The 23,920-nt window shown below is 43.2% G+C and overlaps 1 protein-coding gene and 1 long non-coding RNA gene across 2 annotated transcripts in view; one reads left to right on the forward strand and one right to left on the reverse strand.

The window, feature by feature from the left end:
• LOC147692382 (cytochrome P450 2G1-like) overlaps positions 1 to 23,920 on the reverse strand; it is a 691,661-nt gene that overhangs the window by 410,284 nt on the left and 257,457 nt on the right. The window lies entirely within an intron of this gene.
• LOC147692383 (uncharacterized) overlaps positions 20,777 to 23,920 on the forward strand; it is a 228,443-nt gene continuing 225,299 nt past the window's right edge. The window contains exons 1-2 of the long non-coding RNA XR_015300029.1: positions 20,777 to 20,811; positions 20,903 to 20,957. This is a non-coding gene — a long non-coding RNA (uncharacterized LOC147692383). The remainder of the gene's footprint in view (positions 20,812 to 20,902; positions 20,958 to 23,920) is intronic.

Genomic DNA, 23,920 nt, shown 5'->3' on the forward strand with positions numbered 1-23,920 from the left:
AACTCCGCCTGACTGATTCCCACATTCTACGCAGCCTACGGTGGTTAGGATGATTCTGAATAATACCCTGCTCCAACACCCAAATGGATACAAACTCCTACCTCCAGGATACAGAGTTGGGGCTGCCTTCTGAAACCAAGTACAATTGATAACTAGTCTAGCCAATGTGATAGAAAAGTAGAAAGCCACTCCGCATCATGTAGAATGTCTGGAGCATGACCAAGGAATTTCATTGTTGGATCGAATCTGACATTTATCTTCAGAAGTTAATTAACAAATGTAAAGACGATATGGCTGCATTGAGCAATGATACCACAATTTGCAAAAATATGTACTGAGTCAGCCTCTGGTGCTTTGATTCGGAAGCAGTCCAACGTTGCCCTTAGACCCCACTTAAACAGCTTGGGTCTGACTCATAAAGGCAATCTGAGACAAAAGTCTAGCTTCACAACAGGAGTCATTGGACCGGAATTTCCTCACTCAAGGTTCAATCTTCACGCCCAGGCTAGAACCTCCTGCACCCGGTCTGGAATCTCCACAGTTCGGCGCAATCTCCGTCTTGGGCCGGATGGACATTCCCTTCAATCGTAAACACCTGTGTAACTGCTTACCACCCTCCCTGCTCCAGCTGAAACACTGCAGCCCAACAACCAATCCCAGCCCTGCAGCAAACATAAATACACGCTACCACGAACAAACCCTTTCTGCCCTTTTAACGTCACTGAATGTGTTTGTTCTCTGCCCCTTGCCATGCCCCGGGGTGACTCAAAGTCCCAGCCCTTGGTCTCAGTAAGGGGTGTTTGGGGGGTAGCCCAATTGTAGCCCAATTTCAAAGGTAGACCAAGGGTTTGTGGGCCGGTTTTGCGCTTTCCCAGCCACCATTTTAGGTTTGGTGACATGGTGGCTGGGAGCATTGTAGGTTTTACTGTTTTTCTACCCTCTTTTTCTCTGGGTTTGGGTGTTTTTTTCCCATAGGCGTTATTGGATCAGGTTCCTTGGGGGTTTTGGCTAAGTTGTATATTCGTAGCTTGGAACAGGTGCTGGTGGAGTTGTTTAAAGTTGGCCAAGATTGGCTGAGGGTTTTAGTTAAGTGTTGGTAGTTTGTGAGCAGGGGCAGGGAAAGGGTAACCAGGTAGGCTAAGCTTAGACTAGATGTTTGTTAGTTATAGTTGCACAAAGGCAGGTAGAGGTTTGGGTCATTGGAGGACAGGATTTGTAAATGCAGTATTGTGTAAGATTGTGTAATATGGTTGTTATGTAATGTTATTTTGTATTCAGCAGGGTGGAGAATTTGATGTGGGGATCGTAGGGGTGGGGGTGGGGGAGCAGGGGGTCAGGTAATTTATGTATAGTGAGGTTTTAATTTTGTAAGGCAGTTGCCCTTGTTGATAAATTGTGATATGCACCTGTTTCAATAAAGCGGCCTTTTACACACACAAAAATTGTTCTCTATTTGGCTTGCACCCCTTCCTCCCAATGAGCAGTGAGGCCGCCTGCCTGACCCAATTGTGGTGCTGCTGTAACAGCAGAAGCAGCACCGGGATTGGCTCAGAGAGAGACATGTGGTTTGGTTACATGGGGCCTCCCTTTCAGTGTGTGCAGTGACTTCACTTCGGAGGAGGCTGTCTCTCACCCTCATTTTGGTGCAACACGAACACGATTCGAGATTTGGTGGCTTGCTGTAGCAGGCCTATGCCTCGGCAGGCATTTGGAAAGTAAAGATGGAGCTCAGCTGCTTTAAGTTGCACAGGAGGTAAGTAAAAGCAAGTTTAATTAGTGAGTGATTTACTTGTTGGTGACCGTGGATTTACAGTAAAATAATAATCCCAGTAATAGGTAACGAGTTACCTATAACTGGGATTATTATTTTTGTCCAGTGCAGTGCTTGAGAATGTTACTTGTGATAAGATTTTTCATTGTGTTCTGCAGCTAAGATAGCTGAAAGGGCTCCTTGCCTGCTGCAGAAATCTGTTTGCTACTTTCTACAGCTGGGGTCTACGCCACGGCCCCACCCTCAAGGTGCTAACTTGCGAAGAGTTCTCCCTTAAATTTCCACAGGCTACATACAGCCAGTTACTAAAATGGCGATCATCAAGTTGTTTTGCGCTGTATGTACTGCACTGCCTGGTGCTGATTTGGGTAAAATTCCCTTCTAAAACAGTACTCGTGTACAGTGCTTTGATGAGATTTTACTTTGCTCATTTCAAGCAGATACTATTTGCCATGCAGGGCTCGGGCCTATGGCAAAGGCCTCACGGCAATCATTTGCGAAGCATTGTGCCTTCCACAGGTTACAGAAGGAAGGAACATGGTGACTGTAGTGTAAAAGACCCTCATGACTGTGTCTTCAAACGCACCAAGAATATACCAATAGCGTATTTTAAACTTGCAGATAGATGTGGCTCTTAACACCTTTCAACAATTAGTGTGAAATTGTGCCACAGAAGAGCCTCATATGCGTTCTATGTTTATACGTGCAACATCCATTTGTACAGCTTTAAAAAAGTAGTTTTTCACTTTCATGTGGCAGTCAGATGATTTTTGAAGTATATTTTGTTGTATAAAAGTATGTTAACATTTGAAAACATTGAGATCTTAATGCCACAGAATATGTAGCATAATGCTGTATAATTTGCCTTTTCTTGCCGCATAATCAACTAAGCCAGCCAACATTGTTCCTCAAATGCCACATAATTCCTGTGACCATGCTGTAGCATTCTTGAAGAAATCCACTTGAAAGTAAATAAGTATGTTGGATTCTTTATTGCAACCCCCCACATACAGGAACAGCACATCCAGCATGAACGGCTTCCACAGCATAACTACCATGGAAAGGAATGTCAATACACAATTCATTACACAATTTTAGACTGTAAAACAGATTATAATATAATGCAATACAGCTCACCTTAAAGTCATAAACTACACATGCTCTATGTCCCTCTCCCTAGCTTCGCCTGGCAGTCCATTGCGTGGCGTCTGCCCCCCAATACATGTGAGTGGTCTCTGCTCTTGTTTCATGTTACTGTGGCACCTAGTACTTAGTAATGGTTAGACTGGCCGTCACCCTGACCTTCGTTCATAGGAATGAGACTACAGAGTCCGTGCTCTTGTGATCACCAAGACAGACATCATAATCCTGACATTAGCCTGCATATTGCATTTTTGGGTCACAGGCTCAATTACCGTGTTAGGTGTAGAGAGTGTCCCCGTATACACAGGTTTTTGTGCCCCATCTGGTGTGCGATCGGTCACCTGGCCATCCGCCACCCGGGGACGGGTTCGTAACCTTTGAAAGGCATCAGAATAGGAATACCACATATGAAACAACCCCTCAGCTGTGGCAACTAATACTGATTTTTTTTCTTTACAAATTAAGCATCGCTGATTCGCAATCACTATGCAGTGCGAGTGCGATCTGGTAAAAGTCATAAAGAAAAACTGCTATCACCTGGCCACACAGCCTGCTCTACGGGATATGCTAGACCATGTGCAGAAACATAAAAAGTATTTTTTTTATTATTAGGATTTTGCTATGTGGAGGCCCCATGCCTCGCTCTGTAACTCAGCATATGAGGGAGGACACAGAACTGGCAGAAACAGAGAGGCAGAAATAATAAACGTAACACTATCGCTCTTCCATTTTTTCCACTTACTTCGACCTGAAACAGCAAAACTTTACTTAAGCCACCTGGTAATAAAACACAAGTGTAGTAACAAACAAAGTTCGACCCATCCCAGTCCGGATTCCGAGCCAACCACAGCACCGAGACCGCCCTCATCGCAGCCACCGATGACATCAGGACCCTGATGGACAACGGAGAGACAGCCGCCCTCATCCTCCTTGACGTCTCGGCAGCCTTTGACACAGTCTGCCACCGCACCCTAATAACCCGCCTCTACAACACTTTTCACAGAATGAACTTAAGACTCAATCCTAAACTTACTACTATTTTGGTATTCACAGAATGCACTTACTCATTTTGGTATTCACAGAAGGCACTTACTCATTTTGGTATTCACAGAAGTTAGTAGTCCTAACTTTAGGACTCCTAAATGCCTTCTGTGAATACCGAAAGTCTTAATATTAGGATTTTTCTCAGTTTAATAGTAGTAAAGTTAGGACTCCTAACTTTAGAAATCCTAAATGCCTTCTGTGAATACCGAAAGTCTTAAAATTAGGATGTTTCTCAATTTAGTAGTAGTAAAGTTAAAACTCCTAACTTTTGGACTCCTAAATGCCTTCTGTGAATACCGAAAGTCTTAAAATTAGGATTTTTCTCAGTTTAATAGTAGTAAAGTTAGGACTCCTAACTTTAGGACTCCTAAATGCCTTCTGTGAATACCGAAAGTCTTAAAATTAGGATTTTTCTCAATTTAGTAGTAGTAAAGTTAGGACTCCTAACTTTAGGACTCCTAAATGCCTTCTGTGAATACTGAAAGTCTTAAAATTAGTATTTTTCTCAATTTAGTAGTAGTAAAGTTAGGACTCCTAACTTTAGGACTCCTAAACTGAGAAAAATCCTAATTTTAAGACTTTCGGTATTCACAGAAGGCATTTAGGAGTCCTAAAGTTACGAGTCCTAACTTTACTACTACTAAATTGAGAAAAATCCTAATTTTAAGACTTTCGGTATTCACAGAAGGCATTTAGGAGTCCTAAAGTTAGGATTACTAACTTCTGTGAATACCAAAATGAGTAAGTGCATTCTGTGAATACCGAAATGAGTAAGTGCATTCTGTGAATACCAAAATAGTAGTAAGTTTAGGATTTTGTCTTAAGCTAGTTCTGTGAATCGGGCCCTTGGATCCAAGGAAAGGCCCTGGACTGGATCACATCGTTCCTCACCGACAGAACTCAGAGTGTCCGCCTCCCACCCTTTCGCTCTGAGGCTTCCAAGATCCTCTGCGACGTTCCCCAGGGCTCCTCTCTCAGCCCTACCCTCTTCAACATCTACATGAGCCCCCTCGCCACCATCGCACGCAAACACAACATCAACATCATCTCCTAAGCCGACGCCACCCAACTGATACTCTCCCTCACAAAAGACCCCCTCACCGCCAAAGCCAACTTCCAGGACGGAATGAAAGATGTCACAAAATGGATGAAGCTCAGCCGTCTGAAGCTCAACTCGGACAAGACGGAGGTCCTCATCCTTAGACAATCCCCATACGCCTGGGACGACTCCTGGTGGCCCACGGCGCTGGGCACCCCGCCGATACCCATGGACCACGCATGCAACTGGGATTCATCCTGGACTCCTCCCTCATGATGACCAAGCAAGTCAATGCAGTCTCGTCCTCATGCTTCAACACCCTGCGCATTCTCCAAAAGATCTTCTGGTGGATCCCCACCGAAACCAGGAAGACAGTCACCCAGGACCTCGTCACCAGCCGACTGGACTACGGAAACACCCTGTACGCAGGAACCACAGCCAAACTTCAGAAACGCCTGCAACGCATACAGAACGCCTTGCGCTAGACTTATCCTCGACATCCCTCGCCACAGCCACATATCTACCCGCCTAAGAAACCTGCACTGGCTCCCCATCAGCAAGAGGATCACGTTCAGGCTGCTCACCCACGCACACAAAGCGCTCCACAACACGGGCCCCGAATACCTCAACAACCGCCTCACGTTCTACAGACCCACCCGCCAGCTCCGCTCCACCAGCCTCGCCCTCGCCACCGTCTCTCGGATTTGCAGAACCACCACCGGAGGAAGCTCATTCTCCTACCTGGCAGCTAAGACATGGAACTCCCTCCCCGAACACCTACAACTGACCCAGGACCATCTCACCTTCAGGAAACACCTCAAGACCTGGTTATTCGAGCTGCAGCGGCACCCCCCTCCCCACTCCCCTCAACGCCTTGAGACCCTCACGGGTGAGAAGCGCGCTTTACAAATTGATTGATTGATTGATTGATTGACAAAGCATGTCTAAAGAATAAAGACAGAGTGCTATACTAATTCTTCTGTATCAGGCAGGTGTCACAATTTCCATTCAGTTAGGGTAAATTTACTTCCGGGATCTAGATGCACTGGTACACTGACATAGGAGAAATGCAAATCGCAATATTTGGGAACCTTAAGGGCATGGTAAATGGGAACCAGAAGCAATAAGAAAGGATTTATTGTCATACTAGACAGACGTTACTTTTGTGCTTGCATGATAGTCACTATCATGTCTGGCCCCAGTTTTACTTTCTGGGCTCATATTAGTACATGAAAAGTGTTCTTGCCTTTTGAAGGTCCTTCACAAGACCCTCCCAGGTTTGTCATTTTCCAACTTACAAAAAAGTTCTTGATTTTGGTTTGTGACAGCAACATGCCTTCATACCAGACTGCCATTTCAAACATTTCACATAACATCTACAATATGGGGCCTATTCTGATGTCAGCCGGATCTGGGTCCGTCCGACATCGGGCAGGAGCTGTAACTGACCGACCTGCTGTTGTCGGTTACAGCTAGTACGATGCGACCGAACAGGGTTTGGTCGCATTCGGATACCTTACAATGCAAGCATGCTTTCCGACCAGAAAGCATGCTTGCAATATAGAAAGCAGGGGTGCAGTTCATCCCTGTACCCTGTGGCCAGCACCCCAAGGTGCCTGCCACCCAGTGCTTAATTTGTACAGGTGCTTTCCGGTGCTTAGCACCGGCACTTAATTATCAGGGCCGGGTCTACCCATCAGCTGCGCCATCACACATTGATGTCTTTTAAAATGTGCTTTACTGTACTCGGTGCAGCCGCAGCCTGTTCACGTCTTCCCAGTGTGAGTCAAACTGCTTAGCCTGCCCTGAGGCAGTGAGGCTGCCTGAGCCCAAGAGAAGATTCATAAATTAATATATATGTTGCCGCAGCCCCCCGGCCCTTAGTTCAGTCACAGTGCAGTGTTGAGTTGACTGTTGCAACTTGCCGGTGGGAGGGCCGCGGGACAATCACACACTGATTTATTTGGGCGGGCTTGGTTTTGGTTCTTCTGAAAAGGGGGAGGGGCTGTGCGAGTATGCGCACAGCGCACGGTAGCATGCGCAGATTGATTTCACAGATAGCAGTACTGACTGTACTACTGGCTGATCGATCCGGTGATGCCTGCAGGGGCTGGCTGCCTGCCCAACGTCGTCATCTGTCGGATCGGGCTGAATTCAACGACGTCGTCAAGTGACTCTTAGTGACCTGCACCCCGTCTGGTTTTAGGAGATGAAGATATCCTCAAAGGTAAAAGAGCCTGGAGTTAGTCACTTTGAAAAAAGTTCTGAGACGCCACAGCTGGGAGCAGTTCTGTGAAACACACTACTGTCTATGTAAGTGTTTCACTTCCCCCTCGGAACACAAAGGGTTAGCTGAGGTCTAACCCATTCCATTAATGTTAATGTCTGTTATAATTAACTATTGCACGCGAAATATGAGATTCCTGTAGGAAAGGTTTGTGACTGTGAATATATATCACAGACATGCTGGAAGCGCCATCCTCGCTGCAAAAGGGATTTCAGGAAATGAAGGCCTCACAGTTTTTATGACGCAGCTAAATTACCAGACCATGATAAGTAGTAGACACCGGGGCAGTAATTAAAAGGCAATTACCTAATCAGCTTTATAACACTGATAAAATATTGATGTTAATAAAAAGATGAATGGAACATTTTGATGCATGACATCGTTCGTTTGATCCAGTTTGAGATTCACAAATTTCCTTGTATGTTTTATCAGTTATAATAATAGTCACATCACATAGCTCAGGGGGTTGAGGGGCAGCTACACAGCTCCGTGTATGGCTACTGGTCTGAAATCTGGGAGTGTTAACTTAGCCCTCGATCCTTCAGTGTTCAATACCGTGACTATGATTAACCTGGGTGATAACAACGCCTACTATTTTGTGGTGTATGCCATATAAATGTTACATCACATGCGTTTGTATACCACATTCCCACTATTTGTTTGGTTTCGAAGCACTTTCTGAAACTGAGCACCATTTGCAGTTCTGGGAATCTGGTTGATTGGAACAAAAGTGAGCTGTGATATTGCCTTTGGATATGTTCCATTTAATTTACATAGGACTCATTTTTGGATGGCGACTGGCAGGATGGTGTGCCCTACACTATTGTTTACTGGTGCGTTAAACTATCTAGTGGCTGAATTGATCTTGTATTATATCCATGTGAAGCATTATGTGGGTGGATGGATCTACTGAAGGGACGTTATCATTTGTGTTGTTGGGTAAAATACCATCACTCCGCATTTTTTACTCCTCATACTTTCACTCCTCATACCATTAGTCCGCAGGTACCTTTACTCCGCATTTTTTCATTCCGCATGCCTTCATATATTATATGCTTTTATCTCGCATGCTTTTATGACGAAAATCATTTTAAAAGCATGATTGGTAAAAGTATATGTTTTAAGGTAAGTTGTAAGGTAAGTATATGGGTTTAAGTTATGGGGTGCAGGGGTATTTAAGGGTTAAGGGGTACAGGGGTATTTTTAGGGTTCAGGGGTAGGTTTGCGTTTTGGGGTACAGGGGTATTTTTAGGGTTCAGGGGTAGGTTTGCGTTTTGGGGTACAGGGGTATTTTTAGGGTTCAGGGGTAGGTTTCCGTTTTGGGGTACAGGGGTATTTTTAGGGTTCAGGGGTTGTTTTGGGTTTTGGGGTACAGGGGTATTTTTAGTGTTCAGGGGTAGGTTTGCGTTTTGGGGTACAGGGGTATTTTTAGGGTTCAGGGGTTGTTTTGGGTTTTGGGGTACAGGGGTATTTTTAGTGTTCAGGGGTTGTTTTGGGTTTTGGGGTACAGCGGTATTTTTAGGGTTCAGGGGTTGTTTTGGGTTTTGGGGTACAGGTGTATTTTTAGGGTTCAGGGGTTGTTTTGGGTTTTGGAGTACAGGGGTATTTTTAGGGTTCAGAGGTTGTTTTGGGTTTTGGGGTACAGGGGTATTTTAGGGTAAAGGGGTTGTTTTGGGTTTTGGGGTATAGGGGTATTTTTAGGGTTGAGGGGTTGTTTTGGGTTTTGGGGTACAGGGGTATTTTTAGAGTTCAGGGGTTGTTTTGGGTTTTGGGGTACAGGGGTATTTTTAGGGTTCAGAGGTTGTTTTGGGTTTTGGGGTACAGGGGTAGTTTTAGGGTTCAGGGGTTGTTTTGGGTTTTGGGGTACAGGGGTATTTTTAGGGTTCAGGGGTAGGTTTGGGTTTTGGGGTACAGGGGTAATTTTAGAGTTCAGGGGTTGTTTTGGGTTTTGGGGTACAGGGGTATTTTTAGGGTTCAGGGGTTGATTTGGGTTTTGGGGTACAGGGGTATTTTTAGGGTTCAGGGGTAGGTTTGGGTTTTGGGGTACAGGGGTATTTTTAGGGTTCAGGGATTGTTTTGGGTTTTGGGGTACAGGGGTATTTTTGGGGTTAAGGGGTTGTTTAGGGTTTTGGGGTACAGGGGTACTTTTAGGGTTCAGGTGTTGTTTTGTGTTTTGGGGTACAGGGTCAGGATGGGTTAGTGTTTAAGGGTGCTGGGGTATTTTAAGGGACTAGGGTGGAATTAGTTTTTATGGTTTTAATATATATATATATATATATATATATATATATATATATATTTATATATATATGTGTGTGTGTATTATTAATATAGTTCTAAATATAATGTAAATTTAAAGACTAAATTCTTTTTATTTAAAATTATATATATATATGTGTGTATACATATATATATATATATATATATATATATATATATATATTTAAAGATAAAGTACTTTTACAAAGTATATGACTTCACCACACATGCATTTGCGTTATAATTGCATGCGGAGTGAAGTCATATGCTATGTGAAAATTTGCGGAATCATGGCATGAGGAGTAATGGTTTTTGCGGAGTTAAAAATGCGGAGTGGTGGTATGCGGGATTTTTTTTTGCGGAGTGGAAAGACATATTCGTGTTGTTGTTCTGGAGTATACCACATGCAGTTGATTGTAACGTTTTCGGCACCTTTTACAAATTTTTTACCTAGTAGTAACTACAACACACAGCTGTTGCAGGAGGCTCAACAAAGAATCTCTACCAGCACAGCATCTCTGGGATAGGCTCGGGAATCGGGATAGCTTGCAGTTGTTTCACTCTTTTTACCATTAAACAACACAGGCCTGGCCTACTTTCTGCCTGAAAAGTGCCCTTGAGGCCTTGCTTAACCCAAGGCACAGGTCTGCTTTTCCTATCTGGGTAAGTTAGTTTTCCCCATTTCGAGGGAGGCTAGCTCACCTCGCCAGCCCATTCCTGAGTTTGCCTGAAGGTAAAGTGCCAACCTTACCGAATGTGACGGCAGGAGTAAGGTCCCTATTAGCAGTGCCAGTTGAAGATGTAGGTGGAGCTAATAGAGTAAGTGGGTGGAGCCAGTGGAGGGAGTGGGTGGAGCCAGAGAAAAGTAGGTGTGGCTTCCGACTAACATTTTAGCACCTGCACTTCATATTTTACAAATTAAGCACTGCTGCCACCGGGTGCAGAGATCAACCCAGGCCGCCATCCGGTGGCCTCACACCCTTGGGGGCCCTGCTAGGGGCCCCCAGAGACAGCTTCGGACTGCCTTTTTGTGCCGGACAGACCGACATGAAAAGGCAGTGAAAAGCTGCCATCGTACTCCCTCGGTCGTGCATAGGCAACCGGGGGAGTACTGGCGGATTTCCAGACTGCGGACAGGCTCTCTGAGCTTGTCGTCCGCAATCTGGAAATCCGAGTCGGATTCCTTTCCGACCGAGCCCATCGGACTGGCTTGGTCAGAAAGGAATCCGGCTGGCAGTGAACGATTCAGTCAGAAGGGCTCCGAACATGGTCCGGAGCCCTTCCGGCCGAAATCGGAATCAGCCCCTTATTGTCCATTTTAAAGATATTACATTTACTGACCTCAAATGGAAGGCTTTGATGGCTTTGCTGGGATTTAAACTATTGGTCTGCAGCTCACCTGATGTCAACTGCCAGCATTTAAATAATTTGATCAGCGTGATAATCTGAAACCATTTTGTTTACCACTACTCAGAATGTAGCTGGAGGGCAATACATATATGGCATAATAATTTGAAAAACAATTGTACTTCTAGCAGCGAATATATGAGCAAGATATTAAGTTGTGTGGTTTGGTTCATAAATTTTATACATCCCATTTAAAATTTCTTTATCATCAAACTGTACTAATTGTTAATGGCGTTCTGCTTACATGAGGTCTGTATTTGTATTTAATAGTCCATCAGCATACAGTCTGAGGCATTATGGCAGTGCTGATTACGTGTTGCTGATCAAGTACCACAGAGAGAGAGTGTACAGAGTGACGAGTGACAGGGATGAGTGAGTTGCAAGTGGTAGGAAGTGTTTCAGTTGTAAAGGTATATCAATGAATAAGGGCATCTGTAGTGTACTCATCATTGCTATTTCAAAGTCTTTTATCAAGTTCTGTGTTTATACTGAATAAGCAGCTATGCACGTCATCATATGAAATCTCTTTATTGATGTCATGACTACACTTTCAAAATTGCCTTATTAACTTTCTGGCTTGCTCAAATTTGATTTAAAATGCACCATTTGCCTTAGTTTTTTTCGTTTTTTTTGCAGGGAGAAATTCCCCTAAGACCTCTCTTATGACAGTCAAGCTTGCTTGCTACAGGTCACTGATCCTGAACTTTTATGCCTCACCACTTTCAAATGTCACCAGCCGCCATTGGTGTCGAGTATAAATTGCATAATGTATGGACATTTGGAACACATATCACATATCAGCTTACTGACAGTATAGACTACAGTAAAATATGTCAATGATATCACCATGTCTCTTGTAAGATAGAAATTCAACATCAGAAGCCATATTGGTCATATTCTACACAGCAAGCATCCAGAAATTTCTGGCCTAAATACTATAACTATATTTGTACAGTCATGATGACACAACAACAAATTCACATGTACAAAGCACAATTTCTTCAAATCAGATGTAAGTGTCTGTATATCAAAATCTCATTTCAAGGCTACCAGATTAACTGGGACAAATACTTCTTATTCCCACTGATGGAGGGCATCCCCAATCTGACCTCCAGCTGCAAAGTTCCCATAGAGACTAATAGTTTCAAATACTGGGGAATAGTGATAACTAGATGTTAGGACAGAAATCGTTTATGCTTACGAAGTGTCCTATATAAATTAGCATTCGCTGTTCCATTTCCTTTGCTTGTGCCATTTCAGTCGCTTCAAAACTGATTTTGACTAATTCTGATAAATGGTCCCTCCTGAGTTTTGTTTTGCAACGTTAGGTTTTGTTTCCATACTGAATACACTGTTCATGTCAGCACATAGCTCTCTCACTAGATAGAGGCCCTCTCATCCTTGTCTGGTGGCGGGCTCTGGATGGAACGACCTTGGACTATGTTACTTTGTGAAAGATATTTTTCTGTTTAGCTGCACCTGCTTGGAAAATTCCACTGTGGGTGTGACCTTTGCCCGGATGTGAAACGTGCATAGTGTATCTTAATGCTTGTTGATTTCAATTCCCTCTGTAGCACTCCTAGTGACTGTACAGAGGGGCTCCACTCTGAGTGAACCTCAACAAACAATTATTGGTTTGTATTCTCTACTGTCTGACCGACCTCTTCAGTTAGTGCGGAAGGCTGAGAGGTGGTCATTAGTGACCCGGGTGTCCCTAAACGGGTTACTTCCTTCATAGAGACCCACAAGAATTCCATCACCTAAGTCTAATACCCAAGCTAGATAGAATCATAAAAGATGTGAAACAGTGGCGATCGCTTCCCCTTAAAATGATGGGCTAAGCAGCCGTACACAAAATGATGACACTCCCCTGACTCTTATACATCCTACAAAATATGCCCTATGTAATTCCCCATAACTTATTCCAGAGGGTGGAGGCCGAGCTACCCTCTCTGCTCTGGGGCGGAGACGCCCCACAGCTAGCGCTTCACAAGTTGCAGAAATGAGTCTATGAAGGCGGTTTAGCCATTCCAGACACTAAAAGCTACTACTGGGCCTTGCAGCTGGTTACAGTCAATGACTGGATGTTTGGAGACCGAACAGACCCAGCATGGAGGGTAAATAGAGTGGCTATAGAGGAGAGGGGTGTTTCCATTATTCTACAATATGAGGCTGACAAGAGAGCTCCCCGCCCACACTCACACACACAGTAATAAAAGTATGGCGTTCGGTTAACAAATATCCAGGTTGGGAGGGAAGACTCACACAAATTACCCCACTCTGGGGTAATGCTGGACTTTCATAGGTTAAAAAATAAAAAAAACTTGGGCAAGTTGAAACTACTGGGATTAGAGAAACTCAGGGACGTGTGGAGAGACCAGCCTACATTAAATTTGAAATTTTACAGCAAGAGTATGAAATGGAAAAGGGTGAATGGGTAAAATACTTACAACTTGGCAATGCCTTCAGGACCCACGTCACCGAAGGTGAAGCACTAGTAGAAGCTTTCCCCTTAGAAGATCGACTACTCACAGACCTGCTAACCTCCAAAGTGATATCGCTAATATACAAAAAAATAATAAACAATTCCCCTGATGTTTTGGGTCCTCTAAAAACCTCATGGGAGGGCGATCTGTGAAAGCTAAATGATGATGAATGGCTGGAGGCTTTACAAAACCCTAGTGAGGTAGCAATATGTTCCAGGTTCAGATTGATGCAAATAATAATACTACACCAGACATATTATACCAAAACAGTGTTGCATTGAATAGGACACTCAAGGACAACCCACTGTCAGTGGGGATGTGGCCAAGAAGGTACCTTTTATCACATACAATGGGACTGTAAAAGCATGCAAGTATATTGGCAAGGGATTGGAAGGATTATGGCCAAGATAGTGAGCCAGCCTGTCGCAATTGAGCCCAAATGGTTACTACTACAAATCACTGGAGAGGAAGCATGGCCTCGATACAGGAAACTCGGGCTAGCTCTGGCAGCAGTGGTGGCAAAGCGAAATGTTGCAAGATGCTGGGGGGTGGAGGCCCCACCAAAAATAGCGGATTGTAAGTCTGACCTGGACTGGTGCAGTTTAGCAGCGGAAACTATATAGGCAAGCAGGGGCTGTCTGCAAAAGTGGTAAGACATTTGGAGTAAATGACAAACATATAGAGGATTGTAAATAAGCAGGGCATTACCTACACAGCATCGTTTACCTAACAATTACTAGTACACAGCTATGGCGTAGGGTGAGCAAATGCTGATTACGCAACAACTAAGCAAACTGTCGCTCTATGGGGTCTAGGGAAGGGAGGGTGGCTTGAATGGGGAAGAAAACATTTTTGATTATTCTACAAAACCAATTTGTAGGTTGATTTATTACCAACATGCAGGGACGAAATTTCCTGGCCACAACACTATACTGTGTGTTGAGCATGTATCAATAAAAATAGTTTAAAAAATCCCATTTCAATCCATGAACTACATAGACAGATGTTTCTATTGCCATGTAACATGAATCAAAAGGCAGTGGACTCAATGCACCATAAAAAACTGTTATCAAGAAAATATGTCTCACATTGGAGTGAGTCACATCCCTTGTGATGTCTTCCGACAGGAGAGAAATAGGGGTGTAATGGCAGAAATATCATGCAGTGCCACAGATAAAAATGCAACACTACACTGTGTGAGAAGGATAGAGCATGAAAGGGCCACATCAACAGAAACATGGCAATTCCAAACACGTTTCCCTATTGCCAGAGTTAAATAAGTTAGACGTGTGCCCCACACACACATTTTCACCACTGTGCAAGGGTGTCTGCGTGAAGCTGCAAAGGGTGTGGGCTAAGTGAGTGTGGGTGCAGGGCAAAAGGTATGAGAAAATAGTTGTTCAACTGTAACATTTTTGTGGCCAGTTAGCATCAGATAGCTGCTTATAAATTATTCACACAAGACAGCCCAATACTGAAAAGTGTAGGTTTCTTTGTTGGACATGCACTGTGGGTCTTTTTGCAACCTCTATTAGGTAATGCACTGCAGAGGTCTGTGTGTGCCCAGAACGCCACAGATGGTAAACTCCTGTGGAGCAAATGCACTTGTGTATTTTTAGTGCCACAAGTTCACAGCCAGTGTCAGAAAGCACAGTGATTATGTAAGTCATTCTTTTCAACTGTAACTACACACAGTGTAAGTTACACTGCTAATAAATGTGCACAAGCAGTCAAGATCCGATGGTGCTTCTGAAAGATAGCCATAGTCATATCAAAAGACTGTACGTAATGCAACATAAAGAACATAACTGTCTTGCTAACACGTCAGTGAAAGAAAGTGCTATAGAAGTAACAATTAATTCGGAACCAGCCACTTCACAGCTCAGTTGTTCACTCGTTGGCCTCCCACTTAGAATCAATATAACTCCACACGAAGGTTTGAGGGATTCACTCAGTTAAGGCCAGTACTGGCTACCAAGCCCATGTAACCTAATTATATTGCCATTTAACTTAGCAGCTTCTACTTGTGGCAGATACTTGCATATCTTCCATATTCCCTTTCATATTCCCTGGTAGGAATGTTTGCAAACCTGTCTATCAGGTTTCAGTTGCACTGCACAGGAGACTCACAGAATTGCACTACACCTGATGCCTGTGTACAATTAGAATGAACCATTCTAGGAAGGTTGTTGGTGGCCAAACAGTAGTGGAATGTGTTCTATCTTGTCACAAAAATATGGGCAAGTACTGGTAACCTGATCCCGTACACTTTGTACATGTATGAACAGGGGCGTAGCTTGTCAGTAAGATTGGGGGTCTGTGAGCTTTCCCAATGATCATGCTGGCATATAATGTTTAATTAATCAATACGACAAGCAGGGTGCACTAGAGGGTCTGAATTGGCAGTGGAAAGAGAGAAGAATGCAGATTGTTCGGAGTACTAACCGAGAGAAACACATTAACTTGTGAAATAACCTATCTCTTCGAAGACTTTCCAAACAGAGGGAGAAAGTCTGTGTACAAATTCCTGGTGAAATCCCACACACACCTCACCATAACCCACTGAAATCACCTGTACCCAAATATTTATCACAAAATACAGTATTTTAGTGGTGTGTACACCTCAAACATCAACCCTGAAACTAAGCGCCTGGGTATTAAGCCACGAATACCTTAAAAATCATATCTGTGACATTTTTCTGCTCAAAGTAATGCAAACCATTTAAAAAATCACGCAAAGACACGCAGATGCATGCGGTCATAGCACAATGCATGTGGCTTCATATCCTGACACCCGCTTCTCACCCAACATCATCTCCCTGGTTGGATAGACTGGAGGCCATACATCAAGTAGTAATTGGACATGCCTGTGGATATTTGGTGAGCAACACCAATTAGTGTAGTGTGAATCAGTCAGCTAATATTTGTGTATGTGTATATTAATGTTTCATTTATATTTTGGGGTAGACTTAATAACATTTTGCACTGGGTCGACATCACATAAGTGACACTAACCTGCACTTAATGTTTTTTCCTAAATTACTTTCCAGTTTATAGCTTGTATTACACTGGAATGTATCCTGAAAATAACGCAAAGCAGTGTGAAGCGCTGCTTGCCTTACTAAGCGACCAGGGGGGCGTTACATGGGTGGTGCATGGCATTCCCATAGGTCCACCCATGCCTTTTGATGTAAAACTCTATTTACAAACAAAAGTAGACAGGGTTGTTAGAATAAAAATGTCTTCGCTGTGTTGCTCATGTATTGTCCAATGTACATTAGCATTTTATGTTTGGATGCCATTTTGAGCCATGATCTGAACTAATTTCTCTCCGTCTCTGTGAAAAGCAGCTTTGGTAAAGTTTGTTTCTCTAAGGTTGGGCCTTGCTCAACTAATGAATACACTGTTCTTATTAGCGCATAGCTTTCCCAATAGATAGAGGACTGCTCCCACTAGTCTAGCGATGACACAAACAGAATGACCTTGACTAAGAGATAGTGTGTGCTTGGTCTCAGGATCGAAACTTATCCAACTGTACTTCTTTGTGTAGCTGCCACCGACTTGAAATTTCCAATCTGTGTGTGCCTTCATTGGTTCCGAATTGTACATAATGTATCTCCATGTTTGCCGATATCAGTCCCTCTGCGGTGATCCTAGAGATTGGGCAGACTAGGCTCCACTCGAGTGGGCCTGAATAAATATACTTGGTTTGTTTTCTCTACTGTCTCACCGACTCTTCATTTGTATGGAAGGCTGAGAGGTGGTCGCGAGGACCCAGGTCACACTAATCGGGTCACTTCTTCCAGGGTTTAGTGGCGAAGGTAAATGCCATTTAAAATGGGGCAGTAAGAGGAGAAATGCTTGTATTTCTCCTTTCTTTTCCGAGTTTGCATGTGTGCTGCACTCTGCAGCACACATGCAAAGTAAGGAAATTTTTAAAGTGTGCCTATGTATAGTATTTAGTCCTGGGAGGGTACCCTTCCCGTAAAGAACCTATGGTAGACTCAGGCAACCACCTCGCACTATGGTGCTGGGGTGTATGCCAATATTTTCATAGAACAATGGTCCTTAGGCAAAGAGTACGAAAAACAAAAATAACATATAGACCTTGATGGGTACTATAACCATTCAGTGTCCAGCCGGACAGAGAAATTTAATGTGCAATATAGTCAAAAAATGTTATACATAACGAGCAACAAGAAATATAACGGGATGCGATCCTGCACCCAAAATAGACAAAAGAATGAACAAAACATAAAACATTTAAACAAGAAGGGCTTTAGGCAAAATTCGAACTTTGGTGGCTTTTTGGCTGACCATAAAATAAAGCAAGCCAACCAACACAGTGACCACATTTTTCATACAAATAGCAAAGTAGTGGCACTGTTTCAATTGTCGACTACGTTTCGATCCCAAGCTCTAAGTTTAAAGGGATCATCTTCAGGACTACCAAAATGAAATGCCTGGTTATTAACACAATGCCTCGTTCAATCTGAGGGAGGAATCGAGGCGGTCAAAAGGCGATGCTTATGAGCCAAATCTGGGGAACAAGAATTAGGCTGATGGCGGCGCACCGTAGGAGCGGCTTCTATCGTTGAGGTCCAATGTGGGGAGCAAGTGCGGGGATCGGCACGAGTCTTTGGGGAGCAGGAAAACGGTGTCCGATGGTATGCTAGTGGTTCACGTGCGCGATGGCCGGAACTGGACACAACAGCTGAAATCAGCACTGGCGCAAGGGAGAGGGGAGGAGAGAGCCATATCTTTGTAGATATGGAGTTTTCCTTCTCCATCCCTGTCATGCAACGCAGCAAAACATTTCTGGCTGCTGAGCTGCATTCGTGACTTTTTGTAAATCTGGTCCATTGTGTCATGATAATATTCATATAATTTGCAGGTGTCAGTCATCACGACAATTATGCCAAAGGCAGGCCGGAAGAGGGATGTTAGTGCAACTGGACCAACAACACAAGCCATCTTCAATGCTGAGGTGTTGTGAGTCCTACTCCATTTTGTATTGCGCTACCTGCCCAACATGCTGCTGGAAGGCGGCCGTGTGGGTCAAGGGTACCCTTTGCATGAGCGCTGCAACCAATGGTGCTGGGTTGCCAATTATGTAACGCAGGCCAGTGGAATTGAGAGGTCCATGGTGCAACATCGGTGGGCTGACATAGTGGCAAGGGAGAAGGATCTACTTCACCACCTTGGGATCAAGGTGAAATGACCCGTTGGTAGGTAGACCTTTTTAGATATCAGGGTGTAATCTGGTGCTCTGCTACTGTTGCATGGATTCTGAGGAGACACAGAACTATGCTTGGGATTATGGAACCTTAGTAGGCAGGGACTGAGTCATCCTATCACTGAGGACCCATGAGCCAGGGACTAACTAGCTTTAGTGTCTCACTTCCCTCCTACTTACTCACAGAGGAACAAGTGATTAGACAACCCAGAACACAACACTCCCAACCCTCTCAGGAATCACAGTTGCAGGATATACCCTTTCGCTCTCACACTCATACTAGTCCACAATAAGTTTTGACAGAGATATGAGGAAAGTTTACAATGCTTATTCTGTCGTGTTCTAGTATGCAGTATAAGTGCCACAACAAGTAGTAAAATGCCTAACACAAATATGGGTAGCATAGCCAGTAGTCTGTAAATCATAAATGGAGCTGTCATTATACACAACAGTGTAGCCTAACCTCCCTCCCGTTCTACAGAAGCAAAAGTATAATATATCAGAAGATCTCTAGGTGTTAGCAGCAGACCTTGCACCTAAGTACACACAGATGAATGTTCTACATCTCAGATGTTGTCACAATCTTTTCCCTGGAAAGATCCCACTCCAAGTCTGTGTTGCCTATCTGTGCATACATATATGGCAAAAGTATGTGTTCTCATGCAACAGCTGCATTTGCGTGTTTTGTCTAGGTGCTGGGGCCTGACCACAACAGAATAACAAGGGGAATTCTTGTTCAGCCTTGTCTACATGTTCAGACTAAATCCCAGGAAAGAACATGATGAAAAAACAACAGCGTTTTCTGTGTGAAAGTACAGTGTGGCACAATGTAAAATGTGTCTGCAGAGTAACGTGCAAAAAGCATAGGGCAGTCTGCAACATGCTCATGCTAACATGGGCAAAACCACAATGGGCCTGCATGGAACATATGATACTACCATCATGAAAGTGACTCATACTCTTGCTTTTAATGATTTTTCCCCCTTCAGTGTACTGCATAAGACTTAAGCCCAGATTTTCCACACAGCCGCGGTATGCAGCTCAGCAGTCAGATTTGATGCACTGCTTTGCATGATAATGATGGCGGTGGGAAGAACAATATCTACGGAGATATGTCTCTCTCCTCCCTTCCACCTCAGGCTTGTGCTGAGATTACCTTCTGTGTGCCAGTCATCCAGCTTTGGGCCATAGTCCATGGGGGTGTGTGAGTCGACCTAAGGCTTTGTACTGGAATTGCAGAACTAGGATTGGGTATCACAGAATGCAACAAATACACAGGGGATGCTAAGGGTCTAGGAAGAAAGCTACAATAATCTGTACACTCATAAGTAGTGTGGTAAAGTAGTTAGTATGAGGAGAGAAGAAGAATAATACCCATCAGCCCACCCATTGGCGGAATCTCATCATCTGGGTTTTGTAGAAAACTGGTATCTGCTAGGTACCTCTCTGAACATACATAGAGGAGTACTAGTGTCAGATCCACCAGTGAGAGAAAGCCAACTGGATATGTTGGTGGGTTGAAGGGAAAGAAAAGTTGCAGTGCTCAAAAAAAGGTGAGGAATAGTGTAAAAAGAGAGATGATTAAGATTGCCTATTATGATGTCAAGACAAAGACTTTATTGAGGAGGAAGTTTATACAAATAGTCAACGTTCCTCAAATCGTGTATGCCAAGGCCTCATTATCATGTCCTAATACACCTTATAGCCAGAACCTACAATGACAATGCCAAATTTTTGTGTAACCGTTTTTCGCCTGTGGCAAAATAAGTATAATACATACAACGAGTTAATTCTTGATACGGTGAATTTTGTTGAACTTTTACTAACACGATTCCATCACGTGGCTAAAACGAAAGCCAATCACAATCTGAACACCGAATAGTCCGTGAGACAAAACAGGACAATGATTTTTAATCTAAGATCTTTTTTCCTCTCCACTAGTCTGCTCTAAATAAATAGAAAAATAGATAATCTCATTTAAAGGAAAAAAAAGGTGAAGACAGACTTGCATTTACATCTAGCAGTCTTTTATCGATGGCTATGCTGCCGTCACCTTAAGTCCAGCCACCCGGAACAGCCTCGCACTATCCCGGACCCAGAGTGACAGAGTCAGCACAAGTGGTGCGCACGAGAACGCAGGTAGCAGTTGGAGAAAAACGGACGCCGCAACAAAACCGTAATGTATTCTTTGTAACCAGAATAGGTACTGAAACTATATTATTACTCCTAGTAGGCCTCTTTTGACTCGCTGGGACCCCGATGTGGCACAAAACCACACAAGTCAGGTATGTGTCAAACATCGAGAATTAATTTTCCCGACGCAAGTGTATGCTGATTATTCCAATACCGGTAACTCAATGTCATAGTAGCGCACAATCCTAAGGTTCTGGGGCATGATTTGTACTAACTTCACTGTATTGTAAACAATGCGTAATAACTAACTGTACATCCTACCCCAATTGGCTGCCCCTTACAGATTGCATGTTGTCTTTGGAGAATGAGTGGAAACAGTTCACCATACAAAAATTAATGTCCCTTATCTGGAATGTTTAACTTTGCCAGTAGTTTTCCCATGTGAAGCCTTGCCATACTACTTTAGGCGGGTATGTGTCGACCCCGCAATCTGCTTTATAGCGACATAGGTTTGACTAGCTACATCTACACTGGCAACTTCAATTTCACGGTAACGCATGACAATAGCGATCTGGGCCATGAACCCTAAACTGAGCTGCACTTAACATGAAAAAGTTAACCAGGTAGCCCATCCCAAATGAGCCACCACTCATTTATTTGGATGAATGTTGACATTCCTAGAATGAGCAGGGAAATCTTGCCATACTGACAATATGCCCTATACTTGGGAAAGTTGACCTTTGCCATTGGTGTGTGAGTGGTACGAGTGAAGTATTGCCAATTTTTTTAGTTGCTTCGCTTCATTAGCGTCTATGTGTTCCTGGTAAGAATTACCAGTACTCTAGTCCTTTACAATTCCCCACCCCCACCCTACAATTCTGTAGTCTAGTTTCTGTTTTCTCTTCACAGGTACTTAGTGACCTACCAGGAGAAGGATTAATATATCATCTCTCCAAACTTCAGAGTATAGGCAACCAAATAAAGCCTATCTGCCCAATATTTACAGAGACGCCCGAGGTCTCTACACACCCTGCACATCGGTCCTGATGAAAGCCCACCTGACCTAACCCACAACAAGGGCTGAAACATGTCGACCTTCAATACTCACTAACATTAAGTGTGTGAGAGTCCTAATTACTCTCCTACACACAACTTAATTTTAATTATCTCGAATCCAGAACAATTAAATTTCACTACTCTGGCTGTACGAGTTTTTAACTTTGAAAATTCACCCCTTCACGTCACTGTTCACTGATCACTACTGTTTTTAACCAAGAGTAAAACCTCCGGGTGGAGGATGCATAACCACTAAACCCTATGATTATGCATACACATGTCAAGAATAGCGGAGAATCAAGATATACCGCTCTAGTTACCACACTCTACACGTGCATTAGGGTTTTTTAATTAGGACTAGCTGGAACGAAACCTGTATACCTTGGTTATACAGGACAAGTGATCCTTCTCTGTTGATTATTTGTACTTAAAGTTTAGGAAGCTGAATGGATCACGCCTTCCTCCTCCCCCTTCTGATTTTTTGGATGTACATTTTGGATCCACTGATTTTGTACTTCTCTAGCAAGTTACTTCTAGTATTTTAAATGTTATTTATTCACAAATTGGCTAACAGGTACACTTTATCACTGTTTGGTTGAGGCATCAGATTTGGTGCTGACCCCATAATTAATGGGCAAGATATTTTACAGAGTGCTGCATGTGACACAACGTCACATGTGCAGTCAAATTTGACAGCACATGGTCCTCAGATGTACACATACCAACACATGTCTAAAGTGTCTCCAAATATTTTTGGATTCATATTGCTTTTCACGTTTGGATAGTAGTTAGGAATTGGTAATTTACTTGAAGATCCATCTTTAGCAACACATTTGGTAACTCACTATTTGAACAGCCAAGTTTATCAACTTCATCATCAAGACTGATGTGTTACAGTTGTCTTTACTTTTAATTTTTTGACAAATTAAATCTTCTTCTACTGTGGCATCATGTGAATGCTTGGAGTAATAAGTATGTATAGGTTGCGGTATAGGTGTTGACTGTGTAGCTGGTTGCCCAGAATTTGACTGTACTCTAGCTTCTTGGTTTGCAGCTATTCTAGTGTGTGCAGAAGCTATGTCTACATGAATTTCTACCATCTTTACATTTAAGGCTGTGATTGTTTTGACATGTTCTCTCAGGCCATTCACTACATATACAAGTTTGGTTATCATGTGGTTGGATTGTGAAGTCAGCTTCAACACATCATTGCTGCTTGATGGAGATGTCGTTGGATCTAACATATTATGTTGACAGTCATGTATTTATTTATTGACAATAAGTCTTAATGTATATCCATGAGGGAATCGTCCATACCACAAAAGCATGGATTTTATGGGATTTATACATTCTATCATAGCCTTGACAACTTCATATAAGCTTGAGAATCCTTCCTGTGCTGCCTCTCATGATTGATCCTGTGATCTGCGAATTTTTCATCAAATTCATCCACTTATGATGTCCTGTTGGATGTCTGTCTCCTTGTCCTTTGTGGACTGGGTAGCGTTGCACCCTGTGTGATTTCAGCATTGTCAGTATGGGTACAGCTGTGGTGATGGAGTTTATAAATTATTTAATATGATGATCAAAGTATCATCATCTAGGTGAGCTGTGTTCTCACCTGAATCCTCATTTCTTCACTGTTGTTTTTGTGGTTGGACAGGCACAGTTGGAATTGCTACACAAGGAAGTTAATGGAACTTAGCCTCTTTGACATGTATACACCTACAGGATGAGTAAAAGTAAGTGATGTTTGTACTATGCATTTACAATGTAACAGCACAGCATAATGGACATATATGGAGCAGAAGGTTGGCCATTTTACACTTTCTATAGTACATTGTTTGCTTCTATGTGTTTCCATATCTGTTGTTCATGTTTGCCGGTTACAGTATGATGAGACAGTGAGTAAAATGGGTTGCTGGTTGACTGAGTTATGGGCTATGTGGAAGCAGCAACCACAATCATTGTACGAGTGAATCCCAGGCCAACCTTTCATGTACCTGCCCTCAACACTCCAGTTGGTAGGCACAAAGCATTCAGGTATCACTCACAAGTA

This window comes from Lissotriton vulgaris, chromosome 9 (genome assembly GCF_964263255.1).
Source record: "Lissotriton vulgaris chromosome 9, aLisVul1.2, whole genome shotgun sequence".
NCBI classification, from domain to species: domain Eukaryota; kingdom Metazoa; phylum Chordata; class Amphibia; order Caudata; family Salamandridae; genus Lissotriton; species Lissotriton vulgaris.